The sequence below is a fragment of the Peromyscus eremicus genome, chromosome 12, assembly GCF_949786415.1.
Source record: "Peromyscus eremicus chromosome 12, PerEre_H2_v1, whole genome shotgun sequence".
Taxonomy (NCBI): Eukaryota; Metazoa; Chordata; class Mammalia; order Rodentia; family Cricetidae; genus Peromyscus; species Peromyscus eremicus.
In genome coordinates this window covers 49,506,942-49,528,299 of record NC_081428.1, presented here as the reverse complement: position 1 = coordinate 49,528,299, position 21,358 = coordinate 49,506,942, and positions in this window count along the sequence as shown.

The following is a 21,358-nucleotide window of genomic DNA, read 5'->3' as shown; positions in this document are numbered from 1 at the left end:
AATCATATTGGATCAGGGAGCTGTGCTTCCCGGCATGGCTCTACCTTAATTACATCTATAATGACTATATTCAAAGAAGATAGCATGCTGCACACCTGAGAGTTAAGACCTGAGCACCTCTTGTTTTAGATTACCCAGTTCCATCACAGAGGTAGACTCTGAGTAGTGTTTGGACAGACTTCACAAGCTTGGCACTTTTCAGACTAACTGGACAAACCTTTGTTATGGAAAACTGTGCAGGGTACTATAGGATGCTTACTAGCATCCCAACCTCTCCCAGCAACACTCTGTAAACTGTGCTAACCACAACTGTTACCAGACAATTTTCAGAAAGACAAGTATCTTTTGGTATAATCAGAGTCAAAATAACACTCAGTTGAGAACTACAGATAACAGATCCAGATGAATTAATAGGATTATTCATGTTCACTTTGATATGACCAATACTGATGCTTTGTGGACATAGAGTTTACCACCAATAACATGTTTAAAAAGAGAGAGAGAATGACCTGTGGAAGGTAGACAGACTATATGACAAAGAGGGGAGTTGGTAAATCACTGAGTTATTTGAGATCCAAAGGAAGTGCTTTCCATGGAATTGGAAAGGGAAGCAGCTTCTAGGGGCAACCGGGAGCAAAGCACACCCCCACCCCAGCAATATCCAGACTGTGAGACAACGAAAACAGAGTGGTTGCCATGACTTCTGTCCTCCAGTGGGTACCAGAACCTGGTAGTACAACAGAAGGGAAACTCTAGAAAGCAAATTGAGGACTTACCAGGGCTTCATGAGTTGGATGGGAATTCCAAGAAGAGAATTAAAAGATTTCAAGCCTAAAAGAATGGTGGAAGCCAGGGTCACAAAAGGGTTAACAATGCTGTACAAAGATTAGTGTCTGAAGTAGTAGATTTCCAAGGAGGCAGTGCTGGGTTTCTTGCAATGGCTGACATAAGGAAATGGTGCAAAGGTCGTATGGTTTTGTTGCTGTTTTGAGACAGTCTCACCTTAAACATATTTTTACACAGGGTCTTTCACTTTTGCCAGAACAGATAATAAATAAGTGTTCAGATTTTTGAATGTGACCCATTTGGGTATGTACCACAGTTCTGTTTCTCTCTGGGTCTGTTTTGTGTTGCTACCACAAAGTGATTGTGGACTGTGTACTTTTAAAAGGAAAGACATTGATTTGACTCATGATAGTGGTTACTATACATCTAGAAAACAGAGCATTGGGCAAGTCCCTTTCCCTCCTGGCTGCATCACAGCATGGTGACATGGAAAAGGAGATCCCATATGAGTAAGGCCCGGAAGGGAGGGTGACCTACTTTTTAGTGTTCTGGTTTGGTGAGGTAGCACTAGTCTGTTCAGGAAGGAGTGCTCATAATGACCTCATTATGGTCTAGTAGGCTCGGTCTCTGAAATCACTACTTCAGTCTCCCCACATTGGAAATCAACAAACCGCAGATGAAACTTTAGGTGATAGATGACTTTCAAACATGGCATGTTTCTCAGGTCAGGACTGCTCTGTGTGTGTGTGTGTGTGTGTGTGTGTGTGTGTGTGTGTGTGTGTGCACATACATAGTCCAACAATAGTCATCTAATGCTGGAGAGGCAGAGAAGATGGTAGCTGCTCATTCCACAATGAAAGGTACCTCCCATTTTGGAGGATGGTCTTCTCCCTCCATTTAATTCTTCCTGGAAGTGCCCTCACAGATACACCCAGAGGTGTGTCTCTTGGTGAATTCCAGATCAAGATTAATCATCAGGCCTGAGTTTCAAAGTTTATGTCCAACATAATGTACAATGTTTTCATTCCATTGGGGTTATTGGCCCCCAAATCTTAGCTTATCCCACAATCATTACATGTTCAAATTCAAAATCTCTTCTGGGACTCACACTCCTTCTAGCCACGAACCCATTTAAAACAAAACAACACAGGACAAAACAAACCCATAGCAAAGCACAACACAAAACAAAGCAAAATGCACACTTGCAAATAAACTAGTGGAACGGGATCAGTGTCAACATGCTTATAGCCAGAGAAAGAAGTCGCAGTCCGCCAAATGGTTCAAAACTTGGCAGAACAGGCATTGAATCTCGATGGTATGTAGGACAGGCATTTACGTATACTGGGACTAGAAGTTGTCCCTGAAATCATGGGCCTCCAGCCTTCCTTTGCGTTGCTGGTGACAGTTCATGTGGCTGTTCCGTTGTCTTTGCACACCGAAACCTTTAGCTCTCCTGCGCTAGCGTTACAGTGCAATGGCTTTGGATTCCCACAGTACTGCCTGCAGACCTGCTCCAAGAGCACCGCTGGGGTACCTCTACCACAAGCCTCTGCCTGTCTTTTTCAGGGTTTCTTTGAAATCTTGAAGGAACTTGCCGGGACCCTATTGCGCTTACACTTTGTATGTTTGTAGACTAGAGAACAGACTTTGTATACAGGTCTCTGTTTGGCTTCCCCTAGGGTCCAGCCTGAGACACCTGGACCCTCTTCCACATCTGGAAAGACTCAGAGCAGTGGGCTACAAAGCATGCAGTTAGATCCTGAAGTGACCTTGCTCGGGGAGCCTGTAGGAATCACACCAGGCCTATTTCTTGAACCCACACTCCCTCAAAGGCCTATGGGCTTATAATATGAGAAATGGCCTTGTAAAGTTTTGCCATGATCTTTTTTTTTTTTTTTTTTTTTTTTTTGGTTTTTCGAGACAGGGTTTCTCTGTGTAGCTTTGCGCCTTTTCCTGGAACTCACTTGGTAGCCCAGGCTGGCCTCGAACTCACAGAGATCCGCCTGGCTCTGCCTCCCGAGTGCTGGGATTAAAGGCGTGCGCCACCACCGCCCGGCTTAGTTTTGCCATGATCTTAACCTGTTTTTCCCATTGAGAAGATATATAACACCTGGCTCCTTTTAGTCTATGCTAATCTTTAGCAAGCAGCTGCTGGGCCATATCTTACACATTTCTTCTTTGCCTTTCGCTGGCCGGGCTGAAACTTTCCTCCCAAATTTCCCATCTCCTTTTCTCTTTTAAATCATCTGTTTCCTCTCCATCAAATCAAAAAGGCTTTAAACCATTCACATAGGCTTTTCCGTATTTTGTGTAGAAAAGGCTTTTGTTAGACATCCCTTAGTCCATAATGTAGCCATGTTCTTTTCCATAATGTGGTGAGGGGTGGGACTTATTCTAATTTCCAGCAAGATCATAGTCCCTTTCATCTGCTCATCTCATAGGTTAGTTGCTTACTACCCATTTCCATCAGTCTTCTGCTCATAAGCACTCAATGAATGTCTAAGAAATTTCAGGCCTCTTTTCTGGTCACCTTGTTTTGTTGGGTCCTAGAATTGCACAAATCATGGGGACCAGACCACCAAAGTCTACTAACCAGAAGCAAACTTTATTCCAAACATGGCAGGGTACCAAAACTTCTAGCCAGCTAAGGGCCACAGGCCGATCTGGGCTTCCGACACTATGACACTGAGAAGAGGCCATAAGCCTCCTCTTTTGGCAAAACCCCCATAAACCAGGTGGTGAGTCAAAGGGATTTTTCCACTCTTGAACCTGGGTCTTGAGTCACAGTACGTTCTGAGATCCACACCTTCTGATTAAAGGGTGTTAGTTCAAGATGTCTGCAAAGCCTGTGGCTATCTTGACGCAGCTGTGGATCTGCCTTAATTCTTAACTGACAGGTTTCTCCCATCACTGGAAGGAATGTGGGGCAAAGGTTAACTTGTTCGGAGCCGCTGTCAGCTCCAATATCCCTGGAACGTGTGTGTAAGCTATATAGGTAGGTCTACAATTCTTCACATTCCTGGGCTCTTCAGTTTTTGTTCTGAGCTCTCACTAGAATTGATTTTCATGTTCTGTTTATGGCCATGCACACGTTTTCTAGCCTGCTCCCCCAAACTCTTCTAACCTCTACTGATTACTCAGGTGTAAAGTTCATCACACATGTTCACATATCTCTATAATAACAATCCAACTTCTCGGTACGTTCTTATCTTTGTTGAGTTTGTGTTGATAGAAATGAAATATTCAAGACTGGGTGCTTTGTTAAAAACAGGAGTTTTATCTGGACTAGAACACAAGAGACTAGATGGTCCAGAAATTATGGCAGCCACCTCGTAATAGGCCACCCTGGCTGTGTCGCAGCATAGTAGAGAACTGAAAAGGGAGACTCTCCGTGAATACGGGCCAAAGCGTGTGAGTGACCTCACTTTTAAGTGACATTTTGTGGGGCAGCTTTAATTTGTTTTTAATCTATTCATGAGGGTCAAACTTCCATCATCTAAATGTCTTCCAGTAGGCTCAACCACTCAAAGGTTCCTTAGCCTAACCACCACAATAAGCGCCAAGCTTCCACTGTACAAACCTTTGGGAGACAAGCCATGACAAACCATAACAGCTAACGAGGAAGAAGTGGGACTTTGGTCTTCAGTTGCTCTCGGATATCTGTGTTTGTCCATTAGTAGCAGTTTCTCAAAAAGTGATTATGCCTGCTTAATCCCTCAGCCACAGGAAGGTCTCTACACATTATCTGAACATTTTCTAGATGAAAAGAGAGGTTAACGTGTGACTCTCATCCAAAATAGAAAAAAATGCAAATTTGAGTATTTAACTACCCCCCCCCCCACACACACACACTTGAACTACTAAAATATATACTGAAGTGCCTGCCAAGTTGTGTGGATATTAAAACATTCAGCTACATTTTAATTAAGCACCTTGTATTCTTTCCCATTACCAGAAGAAGAAATACGAATGAGGTCATGATTGAGAGCACATATTTGTGAGCAATTCACAAATCTGTACATGCCCTTACCACATTACATGACTCAATCTGTCTTCTCTAGTGTTTCTAATAGAAACAATCTAAGTTCATCTGTGGGTCTTCAGTTTGGAGCAACTCCAATGTACAAACATTTATCGAGCACTATGTGCCTGGTTCTGATAGCTACTGGTGATAAACAGAAAAAAAAAAAAACCATATATAGATTTTGACTTGCTGGCCACTGAGGGAAAACTTCACAAATAAAATACAAAAATATAAACCTGGAGAAGTGTTAAGGCCTATTAGCCTGGAGAATCTGAAAAGGGGGATCGAGAGGAGAGGATGCTTAGCCTGTGCTTGAGTGGAGAGGCCATAAGTAAACACAAAACATCTGCTCCAGATGTTTACATCTTATAGGTAGCCATGTTGAGAATTTGGTTTATACAAATAATGCCTTGTCCCTTTGCTCTGGATTCAATCCATCTCATCTATCATATTTCCTGAATTTTAGGAAAAAATGTTTTGTTTATATGGAATTGTTTCACTGTTGACTGCCTAACTGTAGCCTCCAAAGTCATCCTCTATAGGGACTCACAGGATGTGGTGGACTTGACCTCAACTATGAAAAACTAAACAAGTTTCTGGAAGCATTTTCCAAGGGATTTATCAGGAGTTCATACTGAGCTGGGGAAGACCTGGTCTGCTGGCCAGACAACTTCATCACATTGAATGTGCAAGGTTTCAGAATCGCTAACGCTATACTCAAGCTGCTTGATGGTTCTGGGAAGGGAGGTAGACAAATGCTGAGGGAGGAGAAGAACGGAGGAGTGGAGCATTGAGAGGGTGGGCTGGATCTCAGAGGAAGCTCACTGGAGGAGGCAGCACCTGCAATCCAGATGTTAACTGCTGTGGTTCAGAAGGTATGACTCCAGTCTCTATGAGGAACTGGACAGGTAACCAAAACATAAGGCTTTCCTCCCACAGACAAAACAACAGGATGTGGTGGACTCTGGCAGAGTGTAGCTGCTCCCTGTAGGAAGCCGCAGGTTTGTGTGGGAGCCAGACACCTGACCAAGCACGGGCAGATTGGAATTACTTCCTTTTTCCTAAACCAAGGAATCCATGCTTTTACAGAAAATTTCCAAATTTTTCCAATACTTCATATGCCAAGTAAAACACATCTGCTAGTGGTTGAGGTCATTAGTGACCAAATTATGATGTTTGCTCAATTAATAAACTGTTTTCAGGATCCTATCGTCAAAAATGAAAATGTCCTCATTGGAAGAATGTGCATAAACGTATTAGAACCTACTTAATCACAGTATAGGGAACTAGTGCTTTTTAAGTCTCTCTAATGGGCTGAGTCCAGGAAAATAACTCTGCACATCCTAGACACAGTGGCTTGGCTGTAAAACAGAAAGCAATCAAGTCTATGAAGTGTGGTCCTTTTGCCCTGTTACCCCTTTCTTAGCAGAGTTGGGAGAAGGAAGATTCCACAGCAAGGGTGAGCTCTGGCTACTATTTTGGGTCATAAATATTTTCATTTTCATTTGCTCTTTAGGAACAATTGTTACTGTTTCTAATATTGCTCCTAATCGATCTAACATGGATTATGGCCGTGAGTCTCCAGAATATCTACCTCCCTCTGGACCCTTCCATTTGGTAGATTATAGAGAAAAGGATGTGAGGGCAGAGGAGACAGGGAAAGGGGTGAAGGGATGGAAAACCGTGAGGAAGTGTGCGCTGCACATACAGAAGCTTCTCCCCTACACAAGCAGACACGGCCTGGTGGAACTCATGAGAGTGAAGTGCATACCTTCTTCCTGTCTTCTCATCTCCGCTCCTGCTCCTAGCCCTGCTCCATTCCTTAATGGAGACATACAACTGAGCATACCGAGTTTGGAAGGATTGGAGGAAGCAAAGCATTAGGCCACAGTTTGCGAGTCTACTTGTAGAACTGCACATATTTCACCAGAGCAAGGTCCTAAGGAAAGCCTTGTCAAACATTCAGAGAGGCAAAGATGAGGTCATGCAAACACCCTATGCAACAAAAGTTCATAGAGAGCCAAAGAGCACATATGACCTCCAGGAATAGTGATGCACCTTACAACAACTTTCTGTCTAGAGTTACCATAATTTCCAGTCAAACTAATATTTATTTTAGCTGTAATCAAAGACCTAGAGCTTTTCCCTGGAAGAGCAATGGATATTCAGGAAGTCACCCAAGGGTGTGCCCTGTGAATAACTTGTGCGTAAATGCTGTTGTCATTCACCAGACTGTAGCTGTGTCACTGAACAGAAATCAAATTAGCCAATCGGAGGGAGAGTCAAAATGCCTTCAAAAGGATAAGCTCTCCCATTGTACATGCTGTGATGATTAGCTTTTCTGTCCCGACTCTGAGCATGATGCTACATGCCTTCAACTTCTCTACCCAGGAAGCTGAGACAGGAAGATCGTGAGCTCAAAGTTAGCCTGGGCTATGAATTTAAGCGATTCCAAGTTACACTGAGAGATTCTCTTGACCGAACATAATTTTGAACTCTGTCATTTGCCAGGTTCTTGCTGCCCCATCCAGCAGCTCTAAAGGACAGCAGCAAATTTGCTTCTGCACCTTCAAAGCAGAGAACAGGATTGCCTTGAAGTGTGGAATCGAGTACAGGAGAGGGCAACCAAGCATTTACTTTGGGCCAGAACCAAGCACAAGACCAAGTGCTGTAATGGACCCTGCAAATCTGCGTGCTCAAGGGGAGGGTGACTTGTTTCAACGTCTCTGTGGAGGTCCGCCTGTGTTATCTTTTGCAACTCATTTTCCAGAGACAATTCCAAGTTTTCTATTATGTTTTCCTTCTAGTGATTTTAATATCTGGGGAGTTTGTCCAATAAACCTTTCCAACATGCTTTCTCTTTTGCTTTTCTACCAGCATGTCAGTCCCTTTATGAACTTCATTAGCTCTGATTTGAAAGTATTTTATTGCAGCAAGAATGGATTTTCCTTCTTGGGCAAGGCTCTCCCCTTGAGGAGAGTCACTAGCCTCTCTGAGATTCTTAGGAAAATGTTTAAAGAACTAAACCTTCCTCCACAGTGTCTAAGAGATGCTCAAAGCAGGTACAGTCTATATACAAAAAATAGAAAAGTGAAAAGTTGTGCCAGGCAGGAAAACAAAGAGAGGGACATGTTAGAGAAACAGAGGCCGAAGCCAGGAACCTTTCCTTGGAATCTCTCTGCTGTGACTGTGGTCTCTTAGTTAAGTCTCAGTTTACTGCCACAAAAGAACACAAAGAAGAAAACTGAAAGTGAAAGATCTTAAATGAAACCATGGAAGCCAGGAACTGTGATTATTTAATCCACTGCCCTTCAGTTTACTTGTAAATTGTAAGTAATGGCAAAATATTGCAATTCCTTGAAAAAATGGAATGAAACAAGATAACCTAGTTGGCTTTTAACAGTGTCTGGCTAGTAGTAATAAATCACAAACACAGCCCTTCTCCCACTCTTCTTAAAAGGCCCGTTTTGTTTTGCAGTTATCTATTAAAATTTGATTCCACAATCTCTTCACAGTGATGACAGTTCCAAAGTGGCTCAAAGGGGTCCCAATGGATACATACAAAATACTCCTACGCCAAGGAAAAGGGTCACAAAGATCGTAAGAATCAGAGGATCAAGGAGTTTGCTATGAGATTATATCTTCTAGTGACATCAGAAGCTACACCCGTAAAGTCTCACCAGCATGAGCTGCCCAAATGTGAGCTGAACTATGAGGACACCAATGAACGTGCCAAACTGCACAGAGAAAAGTTCACAAGGCCTCAACTCTACACAAAGAACTATGGGCAACTGGGAAAAGCTGGGAGGGGAAGAGATGATCCTTCCCAAGAGAGAGCTCATCAATTGATTGGCCAGTGCTGAACCATCAGCCTTAAAAACACACATACAAATAACATCGTATGGACTCGACAGGTTATATTTAAGAATATACATGTATATACAGACACATAGACATAGGCACTAACTATTAAAAATGAGGCTATGAATTTGAAGGAGGTGAGGAGGGCTATGTAGAAGGGTTTGGAGACAGGAAAGGGGAGGGGGAAATGCAATTAAATTACAATCTCAAAAATAAACAGCAGCAACAAGGCAGCGTTGAGAAGGCCAAAGCAGGAAGCAGAGGAGGTTTGCTTGCTGAGACTGTTTCACTACCAAAGCCTCGACAGGACTCTGGATGCTCTCTAGTTTGAACACAAGCCCAGCTCATCCGCTCTCCAAGGTCATGTTATCCTCACAAAGTAGTTCTTAACTGTTTAGATGAAGCCTGCTAAGATGGAGAAAGGAAGTGTCCTCCCGAAAGACTCTTCTGTTGACTGGTTCTCATTTGATGTTACCGTTGAGAGGTGATTGGCTTATGAAGATACCACCCTCATCAGTGGACTCATAGATGAGTAGGCTATGAGGGGCCGAGTCACAGACAGGGGTCACAAAGGGCATGCCATAGAAGGTTTATTCTGTTCTTGACATTAGCTTCTTACCCACTTTTATTCCCTCTCTGCTACAATGCTCTGCTTCACCACAGGCTCAGACATAATGGAACAAGCCAGCATGGACTTCAGAAACAATGAACCAAAACAAAAATCTCTTTTTCATCACAGTCACAAGAAAGTAACAACTCATTGAAGAGTCCAATGAAATCTATGGATCCTTATCTTGGCCATTGGTGTTTTAAGCTTACATTTGACAAAAGCTACATCGAGCACCTAATCTCTCCATAAGGTGTTACCGTCAGTGCTAGAGACACATGGTTACACAGTAAGAATATCCCCTCTGCTGTGTATGAAGGTTATAAGAAGGTTGTTAGAACTTTCAAAGCTGATCTCACAATTAATTCTTCATTTGGAACCAGGAAAGAACATGTGAGAAAGACCAAGAATTCATCTTTAGACCTGTTTAGTTTGAGTTGACTGTAAAGCAGATACATCACAGGCACACACACACACACACACACACACACACACACACACACATCATGTGTTTGGAGTTTTGTCCCTGGCACCTCCAAAATATTAACTCTTTATGATCTCAAGAACAAAGGGTATTATTTAGTTGTCTTTAAGGTCAATGAAATTATATAAATTTGATTTCGCTGATCATCTAGTGGTCTAAAGAAAGAGATGATATGAATATAAATATGGCACCTTCTTTACTTGTTCATAGGGAAATCTCTCCTACAAATAGAAGACAATTAATGAACCAGCTTCAGGGAAACAGCTAATCAGATATGAAGCTATGTCTGCTGCTTCTGTCTGTTTCCCAGGCCACGTCAACAGTGACTCTGTGTTTGGACATAGTTATATTATTCTTAACTCAGCCAGGAACACTGTGCAATAATGGAAATAACATCCGGGGATTCTTGAGGAGTTAGTTGAGAAAACTATGCTCAGAAATATGAAATATGATAAATATTAGAAGGGACAAATCTCAATTGACTTCTAATGTGATGTGTGCTCATTTACTCTCTCAGTAATTATTCTGAACTGTTTGTTTGTTTGAGACAGGGTCATCCTCTGTCAAGGTTCTTTGTTTCATGGCTTAGGAATGTCACACATGTGGTGCCCTGAAACAACGGAAATATATTACCTTGCAATTCTGGAGGCTAGAGATCATAAGCAAGGTTTTGGCAAGTCTGAGTTCCTTAAAGACTCCAGGGGAACGCTGGCCCTGGCCTGTTTCGGATTTTGGTGATACCAGGCATTTTTTGGCTTGTGGCTATATTGCTCTAATCCCTGCTTCTACGGTCATCTTCCACTGGATTTAAAGCATTTTCAGATTCCAAGATGGTCTCATCTCAAGATTCTTCCTTACCTTAATATCTACCTTCATGATGCATTTTCAAAAAAAAAAAAAAAGTCATATACATTGATTCTGGGAGCAAAAGTGGAGGCCTAGACTTTTACAGTTCAACCCACTACAGCCTCCAGAGAACACACCTGTTTCGTCTTCCCCAGGTTTTCTTTCATTTGTCTCAATGTATCTTTCAACTCTCATCTCGGTGAGATAAAGAAAGAAATGATCCTCATTACTGAACACCTATTGTGTTTCAAGCATGTGTCCAAATAATATTATAATGTGTTGGTTTCCATTATCCTCCTTCTTAGTTGTTAACCTCCCCTTTTCCTGAATTGTAACAGATGAGACTTGGCTCCCTATCTCAGGAAGAGGCATGGGGAACTATCATTAACTTACTCGAATTATGCAAAGTGCTAAAATCCCAAACTCTAGGGCAAGGGAAGGAGGTGAACAAAGTTGAGACATGGAGAGTTCTAGAAGCTCTATGAACAACGACTACATGGCTAGAAACAGTGGTGTTTATCAGAAGTAGGTTAGAATAATGGTGTTTATAAGAAGTAGGTTACAATACTGCATGAAGATTATCTAATCTCTCTCAACAACTTGAGCTGAATATAATGCCCTGGTCTGATTTATAAGACTGCGAAGTAGGACATTCTCCCAGATGACGCTGTTAACAATATGTCAGCTTCTTTTCTATGCCCATTTGTGCATGAAGGCACTTGAGAAAACTTCCCAGCTCAAGCTAAAACCTCATCACTATCTGTGTGTGCACACCCTTGAGTGAATTCTGGTCATTAATGTGCAAAATGTGGAGGTCAGGCCGGGTGGCGGTGGCGACAGCCTTTAATCCCAGCACTCAGGAGGCAGAGCCAGGCGGATCTTTGTGAGTTCAAGGCTAGCCTGGTCTACAGTGCGAGATCCAGTACAGGCATCAAAACTACACAGAGAAACCCTGTCTCGAAAAACCAAATATAAAATATATGGAGGTCAGATATGATACATCCTGAGGCCCCTTTGGTTCAGTGATTTTATTGTCTTCTGAGAGGGGGGTTGTATATCACTCAATGTGGGAAAAATAACAGTCTAGAAATAGCATCCAATTCCCCTGTTCCCTTCATGTTGTGTAACGTGAGCAAAGCCAAGAAATATGCATGAATTGAACATACACTTCCACTGGCCCAGGTAAAATATTTCAAACCCTAAGCAGTCAGATTTCTTCCTGTGAGCCCTATGTATCAGTTTAAATGAGTGTATCTCAAGTTAATTGTAATTGTATTGTAAGCTAGAGTGAAGAAGAGACACAAACTCCCTATATCCCGTAGGTCTTCTGCTGTATAACGCAGCCTCCCTTTCCAGTCCTTTTCCTGTTTCCCACCTTATCCGTCCGCCTCGTGTTTCCCTCCTTTAGCCATACCTAGAGTCTCACGGCTGCTCCCTCTGCACGTGATAGTCTGACTACATGGAATATTTGTTTGTTCGCCATACTATATTCTATCACTGTCCTGACTTATGAAAATCTCCCATAGCCTCTCTAGAGAAAGAAACCTGTCTTATTTTACATCGTTAAAGCTGAGTAGAATACCTTGCTCATATCTGTTAAAAAACAAACAAACAAATAACCTATTTGTTGAAATGAATGTCTAGCCACATGGAGGCAGAGGCTAAACGTCGTTTATTGGTGAAATTATTAAGGCCACTCCACGTAGTTAAAAGGGAGGTTTATTTAGTGGCGTCACTTACAAATGAAGGGACAGGTAGGTTGCAGGGTCTGGGAAAGACATAGCACAGTCTGGCAGTGTTGTCTGGAGAACTCTGCTCCATCTACCTCCAGCGTCCAGGGTCCAGGAACCAAGATAGGTGGCACATCCGGATCTCGGGTCTTCAAGGTTCCTCTCTTGGTCCAGCCTTGTAGGCGTGACAGTTACCGAAGCCTCAATGGGGATTGGAACTTCCAGATCAAAGCTGGAATGGCTACCCACTACAGTAGCTTTTATTATGCTTCCTGAATCGACCTCAGAGTTGAAGCAGTTCTCTTTGTACCTCATTCCACCCTTCTTCAGTTCACCCAAGTTGGGGGTCCTCTTTTATTCTCCCAGCTTCATTGAGCTCCAGTGAAATAGTTCTTGAAGGAGAGATACTATTTAAATTTTAAATGTCCCCCAAAGGCTCGGGTTGTAAATGCTCGGTGCCCAGTTTGAGGTACTGTTTTCAGGGCTGTGGAGTCTATAGGAGGAGGGGCCTGGCCATGAATATAGCCCACTAGGAATGGGCTGAAGAACGTGGCCTCCCCTGGTCTCAGGCTAACTCTTCTTTATGGTCCTCCACCATATGAACAGTAGGTACCACACACTCCTGCCACCATGGATGGAGTCACTTGGCCATGTCACCACCATGGGGATGGGCTAAAATGATTCTGAAACTGTGAGACAAAATCAACTTCTCCTTACATTGCTCCTTCCTCCCCTCCCTCCTCCTTCTCTTTCTTCTCCCCATTTTTCTTTCCTTTTTTTTTTTCCTGAGGCAGAGTCTAGCATACTGACCTTCAACTCCTAATCCTCCTGTCTCCACCTTTCAAGTCATGGGATTGCAAGGATGTATCACCACACTTGGCTGCACAATGATATTTCTACATAGCTATACAACTGACAAATGTAACCTTACTCTACACTCCCTTTATGTTACAAAATAGTGATATGAACTATTGTTTAATTACCGGACTAGAATTTAGGTATTACTTCCTGGAGAGATTCTTTAAAAGGTTTAAAACAACAACAAAAAAAAACCCCACAACTTTCCAAATGTCAAAGACATCAAAATTGTTTCCACCTGGTAGTATCTAACTTTTCCAGTTTATAGTTGGTAAAGTTACTTAGCCTTACTATGCCTCTCAGGTTTGGCAATGTTGATTGTAAGTCAAATCCTGGTTCCCTCTTACAGAGTTGTAAGCATTAAATAACATGGTATGGAAGCAGCCATCTGTACTATGGCTGATTAAGATGGCAAAGCCCTCAACACAAGTTGGCTGATATTGTTACCATTGTATCTTGATACTTTGCAATTTCCTCCTGGAGCCAATGAATCATAATCTCCATAATCTCACAGCTGGGTGGGGATTATGTCAAGAAATGTAGGCTTGATTAGACTTGCCTCATATTGTCACCATGTCAGTTGATTTAAGGGTTAATTTTTGTTTGTCCTTTCCAGGAAGCACCTGTCACCAACTCTGCCAATGTCATTTCTATCCTTGGGACCTTCATGAGAGAAGGACAGAGCTGACTCTCCAAAATTGTCCTCTGACTTCTGCATATTCACTGAGGCACACATGAGTACACACACACACATACACACACACACACACACACACACACACATACACACACACAGATATACACACACAAAAAATTGAGTTTTAAAAAGTAGTAAATTGTGAAAATTGGAACCAAATAAAAAGTGATCATTCTAATATCAAACGTGATAGCAAATATAATTTCGTAAATTGAAGGTCATTTTTAAAGTTTACAAAAATCATCATGGTGGCTTTTCTGGGCAGTGAGCTCTGTAGTGGATTAGGTTTGGTTTTGGTTTTGGTTTTTTTTATCTTACATGCCTTAGAATTTTATCTTTCTGTACTTCATAGCATTTTTAAGGTGATCAGAAAAGCGAAACTAAACCAAATGACTGCATTGGGTTTCGGATTCTCTCTAGTCAAGACATTTTTACAGTTAGAATCAGAAAGGAGGGTGTCAGTTCCTTGAGGAAAGAAACGGTCCTTCTGGTGCTGGTTGTCAGCTTGGGGCTCTGAGCACCATGGCTGCACGACCACACCGACAGGGGCCAAAAACGAGCAAAAAGTATCCCAAATGAGCAGAAGGGGTAAGGGGTTTTGTAACAGGTGATGGTTATGGGATCCAAGAACAAAGGCCAAGGAGTTGCTCTGCTAGCTGCTTTTCTGTGGCTGTGATAAAATACCAGGAGCAACACAATTTAAGGAAGAAAAGCTTTTACATTACGATTCTAGAGGGATGAGTCAGTCATGGCAGGGAAGTGATGGCAGGGCGGTAGGAGCGGGGAGCTGCCTGATCTCATTTTCATCTGAAAACAAGAAGCCAAGAGAAGGAACAGGAAGTGGAGCAATGTCATAAGCCTTCAAAGCCCACCCCCAGTGACATACCCACCCCAGCAAGGTTCTACCTTCTAAAAGTTCCCTGTCTTAGTTATAGCTCTGGTAAGACACCATGACCAATGCAACTTAGAGGGAAAAAAGGGAGTTTATTGGAGGCTTATAATTTCAGAGGGTGAGCCTGTGACCATCATGATAGAAGAGCATGGCAGCAGGCAAGCAGGCCTTGGCATTGTAGCAGCAGCTAGGAGTTTATACCTTGATCCATAGGCATGAGGTAGAGAGAGGGGGAGACATCAAGAATGGAGTGAGATTTCGAAAACTTCAAAGTCCACCCCCAGTGACATACCTCCTCCAATAAGACCACACCTCCTAATCCTTCTTAAACAATTTCATCAACTACAGACCAAGTATTCAAACATGAGCCTATGGGGGCCATTCTCATTCAAACTACCACTTTACATAATCCTCCCAAACACCAACTGAGGACCACGTATTCAAATACATGTTCAGTACCTGGATTCCTGTTAGCTCATTTCTATGATGACAATTATCAGGAGAATAATTCTTTAGTCATTTTAATATTTAGGTTTTATGAAAGGTTAAATGCAGAATGTTTGGTATTTTATTTTCATTGGCAGAGGTCTACAGTAATGGAATTAATTCAAGGACATCAAGAAAAGCTTTTATTTGAATGAAAAGGTGGTAAAATTGTACATATTGTGAAAGTAAAGAAGATAGCAACATTGCTAGATGGAAAACCACCCTCAGATAATGGGAAATTGTCCCCAAGTCCTTTTCTGACTTTATTTGGGTTATGAGATTTTTTTTTTTCAAACAAATAGGAAAATGGAATGGGCCTCAGTTTCAGTGATGACTAAGACATGGCCAACTCCTATTACTTAGCAGTTATTTCTACTGCATCAGAGAGTTACATTTATAATTACATGAAATCGTCGTGAAAACTGAATCATGATACATAGATTGAACATGCTTAATCTGAACTGTTCCAAAAATCAGAAACATTTCAAGTAACTACAAAATGCCATATGGGGAGACGTCCACACTTGACCTCGTGTGATGGATCCCAGTTACAATGGCAGCACACTAAAAATACCTTGCCAATGTTGGTGAGATGGCTCAGCAGGCAAAAGCTCTTGCTTCCCAAGCCTGATGACTTGCATTCTGATCCCTCAGAAGCCTCAATTAAAGGAAAGAAGCAAGTCTCAAATGTTGTCATCTGACATCCACACAAATGACATGAGTTTGAATGCTTGCATGCATGCCTGCACACTTACACACATCACTTACACATTAGGTACACACACAAATAATAAAAATGTTAAAAATAAAAATATTGTATAAAATTCCATTTAGCGCGCGCGCACACACACACACACACACACACACACGCGCATAAAAAAATAAAACATATCTATATATTGTGTATATTATTTATATGAAACATAAACAATTGTGTTTACACTTGGGTCCTAGTTCCAGGATAACTATGCTATACAGAAATTTAAAATTGTAAGTAGCTAAAATACTTCTGCTCTCAAACATGAACATTTTGCATAAGGGATATCCAATCTGCATTAGAACACATTTCATAAATTTCCACAGATTGCCTCTGAAAACACGCAAATAGGTTTATTTTATGTGTTCTTGACTGCTGAAATTCTGTATTACAAGGTTTTATTAATTCCTTCCCCTGCACCTACTTCTCATGCTCAGCACATTATGTGCCACTTGAGTGACAGTTTGTTCAAGGTTTGCCCATTGCTGGATATATATTGCTCACGTGATCACCTTAAACACTCGTCTAATATGGAAACATAACGTGACACACTACAGAGAAATGGATGCCACCTTCCAACAGCTGTATCAAAAAATTATTCTTATGTTTTTAGTATAAAATATAGTAATTGAAAACTTTCTAAGTGATGTTAGCACCTGCATTCTGTCCCTGAAAATCAAAACCAGCATGGCCCCAAGTTTGTTTCCTTCATCTTTTGTCCAAGGTTGAAACGTTCCCTACAGTGTGTGTGTTCAGGCTTCGAAACTTGAAGATTATGAATGGAAACTCATTCAAGTCTGGCTTTATATATTTGCTTCATGACTGCTTCTTTTGTTTTTTTTTTATATAATTTTTAATTTTGTTGTTAGTTTGCTATCTCTGGACACTTGTCCTTTCCCGGCTAAGAATGCACTGGAATACACCTCTCCTCATCCGAGGGAAATAAATACCCCTGAGGAAAAACAACCAAATGATTCTACCCAAGAGAAAAGCTCTTCTCCAGAACCCAAGCCTGTTGTGTACTTTCCACCGCCAAAAATGCTGGCAGCCAGTCAAAAGCCAGTAATGGGAATAGCTTTGAGCCTTGTATGGGAAAGCAGTTTAGGAAGGTTTTGGCTCACAGTAAACTCTGAAGTCCTGACACTATATATAAACGAGGGAAACTGTTTTCTCCTCTGAGCTGGGGCAGTAGCCCAGAATCTACCAGACCACATAAGAATCATAATAGCATTGCAACCACGTCCAGAATCCTGTGTTGTTTGAAGAGCATAGCTTCAAATACATCTCTGCAACTAGACCAGAAAGGGATGGTTTCTCCCAGAAAACCTGAACTCCATCTTGTTGAGTTCCGAATTTATCTATTTATTTATTTTAGTTAAAAAAATAAGTAGAGACTAACACATCAAAATTGTACATGGTGTACATGAGATGTTTTGACATTTGTAAGTGGGAGTTTTCTAATTTCTTGACTAACGCGAATCAGAAAGAAAAATCTCAAACTATTAAGTTCACAGGGAACTCTAGACATTTAACTGTCTCCTGATGATGTTACCTCTGGTTTATTAATATGAGTCTGGAGAAAGAAACTTCAAGGTCAGTTGTGACACCCTACTTAAGTCATCTGGAACATGACTGTCATTATGGAAAAGGTCTCATTATTCTGACTTTAAAGTCACGTGGGGTGATGGTCGGTGTTAATGTGAGCTTAACAGGACTTTGAGTCAACTGAAAGATGGGCTTCGAAGGGTTGTCTTCTTTGGGTTAATTGATGTGGAAAAACCCATCTTAACAGGAGTCAATCCATTCCCTGGGCAGGCATCCAGACCTGTGTAAGATGGACAAAGTGAAAAGTGTGCTCTGCTTCATGATGCAACATAACCAGCTCCCTCTAGCTTCTATGGTAGTGGCCCCTTCCTCCTCCCCACCTACACACACACACACACACACACACACACACCATGATGGACTCTAATTTGAACTGTGAACCAGAATCAACAGTCTATCCCTTTTGGCTTCTGTCAGAGCATTCTGTCATAGTGACAGGAAAAGAAACCGATACATTACAAAACCTGTGTCAGGAAAGCCAACTTCACGTAAGCAAGTTTCTGAACTTTTGCTTGTCCTTTTGTTTCTCAGCACAGAAAAATACCAACTCATACCGGTTCTGCCTGTGTCTCTGCATCTCTAAAGCCACGTGTTTTTTTTTTTCTTTCTGCTTAGTCAGATGGCAGTTCCCACAGCCTGGCCTCGAGAGCATCCTCCTTACATTGAGTCTGCCTCTGTGGCAGCATGTTGGAGCTGGAAAAGGAAACTGAGGACAAGAAGCATGTGATGTGTCAGTAGGGTTTTGAAGTCACAGGAAGAATGGACTCAGCACATGAACTTGCACAAGTTATAGACTCTACCATCCATCCTTTGAGCCTTGAGTCCATCCAGGAAAAGAGACTACAGTTCTGTTTCTACTGGACCAATTGAGCACTGTTTTTATTGGATTGAGTGACCAGCCCATAAATGCCAGGAACAGAATATGATCCTCATTCTCTGTCTCTAAGTCTGCCAATTTTGCAGTTGTACATGTACTCATTTTCATGTGTGCATGAATGTGTGCGTACGTGCATGTGTATGTGTGTATATGTTGTGTGTTGTCCAGATGTCTATCAGGTGTCCAGGTATCTTCCTCTATCTATCTATCTATCTATCTATCTATCTATCTATCTATCTATCTATCTATCTATCTATCCATCCATCCATCTATCCATCCATCCATCTATCCATCTATCTGATTATATGTCAGGGTCTTTAACTGATCCTAGAGTGTCCAAACAATCTCTTGTCTACCTCCTAGCCCTGGGGTTACAGGCATGAGGACCTGAGTTGAATCCCCAACATTCATATCAAAAGCTGGGTATGGCAGTGTGTGATTGTAATCCAGAGAATCCAGTGCTGCCTCAGAACTGGAATTACAGGCAAGCACCACTGCACATGGGTTTTAATATGGGTGCTGGGGATTGGAACTCAGGTTCTCATGCTTGTACAATAAAAACTTTACCGACTAAGCCATCTCCTCAGCCCCATAACCAGCAATTTTTAGGAAAAGTTCTTTCCTCCCGGAGAATTTAGTCACATATGATGCCTCTACAGGGCAGAAAGGATGCCCCAAGCCAACCTTATATGGATTTTTCCTCCCTCTCATAATTTGTGAGTGAAAAAAACTTCACTCAAGGAATATTGATTGGATGATTGATTGGTTTGACTTGATTTAGACAGGGTCTCATGAATCCTAAGCCAGCCTTGAGCTTGCTATGTAGGCAAGGGTGACCTTGAATTTTGGATCTGCCTCCTGCCACCTCCCAGGTTCTGTGATTGCAGGTGTGTAGCACCATACCTGGCTTATGGAGTGTTGGGGATTGAATTGGAGGCTTTACACATGCTAGGCAAGCACTTTACCAACTGAGCAATATCCCCAGCCCAGTAAAGATTTAGTAGTCAATAAAAATGTTCCCCACAATGCTTATAAAATAGTGAAGGAGGCAGATAATAAACACAATAAATATGTACCAGGGATGGTATGCTAGTTATTGAGGTGAGCAATGGAGGGAAGCCCGCGGAGGGAGGTGGGGCATTTTGTCAGCAGAAAAGTAAGGACTGTGAGGTGATCTGTAGGAGAAAGTTTAAGCAGGGAGTCAAGTACCAGGGCTGAGGTCAAAATGTGTCTGGAACACTGGCAAAATGTCAGAGATGCTAGTGACAGCACCTTCCTGAAGGCCCATGTAGACTTTTGCTTCTATACGGTGTGAACTGAGAAGGCACAAGAAATTTTGTGCAAGAGTTTGATTTGATGTATTTTAGGATAGTCGTATTTAAAATAAACTGGAATGAGAAGCAAGGAGATTAATTGGGAAGCTACAGCAATGACTCAGGAGAAATATCATAATGATCTAGATCAGGGGTTAAAATTAGAGTAGATGACAGAGTCTGAATGTATTGACAGAGCAAACAGGGCACCTTGGTAAACAGGATGTAAGGTGAGTCCCAGTGCAGTTATGAGTGTAGGCAGGGGTTTGGAGGACAGGACAGGAAGCCTAGAAGTTGAAACTGGAATGTTAGTACGATTGTGTATGTCTAATGTTGTCTGCACTCTCATTTTTGATACGTATAAAAATGGGATTAAATACCTTTCTGACTCAAATGACTATGGTACTCACACATAGCTTGAGTATCTTGAGTTGTATCGTAGCTCTCTGTGACCACCTGTGAATTAATTAGCCTGAGCAACTATAGGGAATGTGAAGGTCAAATCTGGAATATTTTGAGAATATCAAACAACTTAATCACTAAAACATATCGAGGAAATAATTTTGGAAGTCTTTTTAGAAAGTGAAATCCTTGTCTTGATAAGAAAAATTCGAGAAAAAAAGTTAAGAACCATGGTATTTGGGGGATATTGTTTTGTTTTAGTTTAGTTTAGTTTGTTTTGTCTGTTTATTTGTTTGAGACAAGGCATTGCTATATTGCACCGGCTGGTCTGGAACTTACTGTGTAAAGAGAAAACCTACAGTATCTAGTAATAGTGTGGCTTTTGTTTTGTTTGTGTCCATGTTTGTGAATCACTCTTAGAGAGGGATGACTAACTCACGGGAGAACCAAACCTCATCTTCGGTTTCAGCTCAGCACCAGAGCTCTTTGTTCCCCCGGCTTCTGAATGGGCTTACCACCACCGCGGAATTTTTCTAAAATTTTAGCAAAGATGTACGTGACTGGGTTATCATGAACTAAAAAGTTCACAACTTTCCCAAGTTTGCTTTAATACACAAAGTTCAAACTATTCTTTCTAATTCATAAATACAAAAAAAAAAAAGCCTTCATAGTTGAAACTTCAAAATGAGTGGGGGAGGGCTGGTCTAGGGGAGGCTGTGGAAGGAAGCATGCTGATGAAGGCATGGTGTGGCACTCCACATTGGTCTGCCTCCTCAGATAAGGAAGCATGCATGCTCTTAATTGTTTCTCGCTTCTTTTTCTCTTTTTATTTCTCTCTAACCCTGCCTATTTGTCTTCTCCATCAAACACACTTGTCCTAAGTCCAAGTGCCTCTATATTCTGGTAGGCAACTGATAAGCCACTTAACATTTTGATTTAAACTAAACTATTAATGGACCCTAAGGTTTAGTTCAGGGCTCTCTGGAGTTTCTGAACTTGGAGGATAAACTCCAAAGAAAGCAATGGCCTTACTTAAGGGATGGCGCAATGATGAAAACCTGAGGTAGTGTGGAGACAGCTGTCAAGGAAGGAGTTGCTTTGAGAAAGGCACACGTAGCTGCATTACCTCTACT